Consider the following 4,045-nt stretch of genomic DNA (forward strand, 5'->3'; position numbering starts at 1 on the left):
GCAACAGAAAAATTCTTCAAAAACCACATAAATAAATAAATTAATTAAAGTAAAAATTTAAAATTTAACACAAACTTTGAGAGTATTTGGGATTTTCCAAGTTATTTCCAAAATAGCAACACTGTTGAGAAAAATATTTACTTTACCTTCACTCATTTGACATTTTAAGAACTTATAAATCTGAYTATTTTATGGTCTGGATTATCAATATGTCCTGTTGATGTAAGGTGAAACTACAATCAATAGTAAATTTATTAATTCGGATTAAACCTGACATCGTGCATTAACCTGAACACGTATACCTTCTTTTACAAAAAAAAAACATTGAGACGTTTAGTAAGACACGAATAAAAGCAGAAATTAAATTTGTCTTTCAATTAAATTCAATAAATATTAGAATATTTCCTYGTAAATCATGTTATGCTTGTTTTGCAAGGTCTTCCAAGATGCATTAGCACTTGAAGTATGTTTTGAGGACAACTCTCAGCTACTACCACAGTCTACATCATCACAATGTCTGTGGTGCTCCTGCAGAGTGGGGCTGAAAAGCTAATTGGGTCAAGAGGTAAATCCAGTAATTACTTTGTGAGAAATATGTGCAGTGGTTCATGAGATATTTTGCTAACAGACAGGTTTGAAGTTTTGAGAAATAAATATTGCACAATATGTAGTGCTTTGATAATGAGAAAAGAATTGACTGAGTTATTTGTTTGTCACCTCTTTCCTTTTGATTCTGAGTTTTTGCTGTTTAACAGTTCAGTTTTGTTTTGGTTTGAACAATTTTGGGCAGCAGGTCTSACAGTTAGACTCTGACTGCAGATCTGATTTATCAGTATTGATTTTCAATTTTCTTCCTTGTGCACAGAAATTCCTTTGGATTATCTAAAGCCCTTAATGTAAATTTATGCTGCAAATGATGAAAAGCCCACTGTTTATATATATATATATATATATATATTACTATTTGACAAATGTTTTGCAAAACAATCAGTTTGGATATTGTTTATGTGTTCTTTGCAATTCTTGCTTTTCATTGTTGAATTTTTTATGTTTTTTTTTTTGCACATTATTCACACTATGTTAAAAATTAAAATTCACAACAATACTAATTCAAATTGTGATTTCAGGGTTTTTGTTTTGTGTAAAACTGTCAACACTTTACCAAARTAAAGTATCTAGTAACTGTCCAACTAACTCGTCATTTTCATTTCTAACAGTTACTTGTTCAGAAGTGTAAGTGTAATTATTTCTCATATATGAACAAAACACCAAAAATCACAAACACATGATTAACACAGTGCACAGTTATAGTTTACAAAAATATTATCATACTGACAATTTTACCAGTGTGTAATATTTGTACTTCGTATATTTTGCATTTTGGAAATATTTACTCTGCTGTTGTGTTGAAGTTTTACTTTTAATTGGGTACTCTAATATTACTGCGTTCTTTTCTTCTAAAAGATCTGAATCTTTCCTCCAACACGATTCCAAACTACTCCCAACAACAAACTCACAGTTTCATTGTCAACACCTTTTAGTTACCCATTTTGCCCAATTCTTTTTCCAGTTTTCTCTCCCTGAGCTTCTGCTATCGCCCTTTATCACAATTCTGGCCCACAGAACGAAATTCTCACAAGATATCAAAACAAAAATCTATATTTAATATGGGAGCAATTACAGAGCAAAGTTGGCTGCACAGGGCTGTTGTCACCAGAGCGCGTTTTTTTCATCAAACAGGTCATTAGACGATGATGGATGTAAACCTATAAAGTATCTAAACTGGACCTTTTAACAAACCACGAGCAACACTATCATTTCTCTAATAGAACCTGCTGACCGTGTCATTCCCTCCTGCCATTTGTCATTTTTCCTTGTGAAATAATCAATATCTGGGCGCTTTGAAATAAATAATATAAAAGCCATAGTAACCTACCCGAGGAGCAACAAAAATAGACTTATGGAACACTCAGTGGCCCTAAATGGCCTCCGGCCAATGTTGACTACATGTTTGTAATCAATGCATAATAAGAGCTGTGCTTTTTTCTTCCTGGCAGACGTGAAGATCTCTGTATATGTTTTTTTTTAACCACTGTTGTGTTTTTCCTTGTGTGCTGGGCTGACAGAAGAGTGTTGTGTTAGTATTTGAGGTAAAACCATATAAAAGTTGGTCATAATTGCAAGATCTGTCACAAAATGTAGTTCTTCATCTTTCATTGTCTCTCTTCACATCTGCATTTTGACAAAAACAATGACATAAGCACAAGTTTCTTCATCATACTGCTGATTCAGCATTCTCAGATAGTTGTCTTCTGTTGTTTTTTTCTATAGGTATTTTTATTTATTTATTTATTTATTGCAATCTGCATATTTTGTGCTATTTTAACATTATTTGACTTCATCGGGAATAGTGGCCCGTGACTTTTAGTATTACTAACTTTTATACTTTTTTGAATTATTGTTTATCTACAGCTCCCCCTCCACCAAGATCTCCTACATTTTTTTCAAAAACATGATTTTCTTAAGTTCACATGACTATTTTTGTCTTCTGAGGCTCCTTTTACTTACTATTTTGTTATTAGTAGGATTTTTTTGCAAATTGTAGCTTCAATGGTGTGCTAGTTTTGTGTTCGTTTTGGTTTTAACTGTAGCTTCGTTTAACTCCTTTTCTGTTCATTTAAACTTTTGAGATATTTGCTTACATAGAATTTAGCTTAGCTTATTTTAGTTTTTAGCTACTGTTTTGTTCACATTACCCTTTGTTCTGCTTGTTTCAGATAACAAATCTTTCTGTCTACAGTTATCTCCAACAAAAGTCAGTAACGTTATTCACCACTCAGCATTCACATTTTTTAAAGAAATTCAGTTTCTCCTTTTGTTTACTTTTTTTTACCATCCATCCATCCATCCATCCATCCATCCATCCATCCATCCATCCATCCATCCATCCATCCATCCATCCATCCATCCATTATCTATACTCATTTCTTCCTTTCAGGGTCACTGGTGCACATATCCAGCAGTCACGGTGCGAGGGGCGGGGTACACCCTGGACAGGTTCATCACAGGGCCACACATAAAGACAAACAAGACAAAAAAAAAACACTCTCTTACTTACACCTAGGCAGAGTTGTAAAGTAACTAACTACAAATACTTCTTTACTATACTTAAGTAGAATTTTAGGGTATCTGTACTTTACTTGAGTAAATATTTTTCAGCCTACTTTTTACTTCTACTTCTTACATTTTCACACAAATATCTGTATTTTCTACTCCTTACATTTTCAAAAAAGGCAAGACATAGAAAGTCGTTACTTTTATTTCATTTCTGCTTGTTTTCATTCCAGCTTATTGTAAAAAATAAATACTATCCATATAAATTGTGCCTCCCACATAGAGTGAATTTAATTGTGGTTGAATGAGAAGTATAAATATATAAAATTCTGATAAAGTATTAGTTTGTACAGAAACAAATCATGTCACACTCGAGCAGGACATAATCATTAAAATAAAAGGACTGTATAGAAGTATTTGTATTTCATGAATTATATCATTACATTTGGCTGCAGCCCTCAGATAGATTTTCATTTGGGGAAAAGGTTTGGTCACCCTTGATATATGTATATAAACTGAAACAGCTAGACTAGTGCATCCTAAATTTAACATAAATTAATTATTTTAATACAATATAGTCATTTCTGCAATTTTCTGGGGAGGTCAACTCCTGATAAATGTCAATATATAAAATCTAACTGCTCATTTTAAATCAGTACTGTTACTTTTAATACTCAAGTACAAAAAAGTATCAGATACTTTGTCTTTTACTAAGGTAATATTCCTAAAGGAGACTTTAACTTTTACCAAAGTATTTTTGGTAAAATACTTGTACTTTTACTCTAGTAATATTCCTAAAGGAGACTTTAACTTTTACCAAAGTAATTTTTTGGTAAGATACTTGTACTTTTACTCAAGTAGCACTTTGTGTTACTTTATACAACACTGCACCTAGGGACAATTTAGAGTTACCAATTAACCCGTATATATA

The 4,045-nt window shown here is 32.2% G+C and overlaps 1 long non-coding RNA gene across 1 annotated transcript in view; it reads left to right on the forward strand.

The window, feature by feature from the left end:
* LOC106513070 (uncharacterized) overlaps positions 1 to 487 on the forward strand; it is a 17,231-nt gene extending 16,744 nt beyond the window's left edge. The window contains exon 3 of the long non-coding RNA XR_001309750.1: positions 437 to 487. This is a non-coding gene — a long non-coding RNA (uncharacterized LOC106513070). The remainder of the gene's footprint in view (positions 1 to 436) is intronic.
* Positions 488 to 4,045: the final 3,558 nt, after the last annotated feature.

The sequence above is a fragment of the Austrofundulus limnaeus genome, unplaced genomic scaffold, assembly GCF_001266775.1.
Source record: "Austrofundulus limnaeus strain Quisiro unplaced genomic scaffold, Austrofundulus_limnaeus-1.0 Scaffold0, whole genome shotgun sequence".
Lineage (NCBI taxonomy): Eukaryota > Metazoa > Chordata > Actinopteri > Cyprinodontiformes > Rivulidae > Austrofundulus > Austrofundulus limnaeus.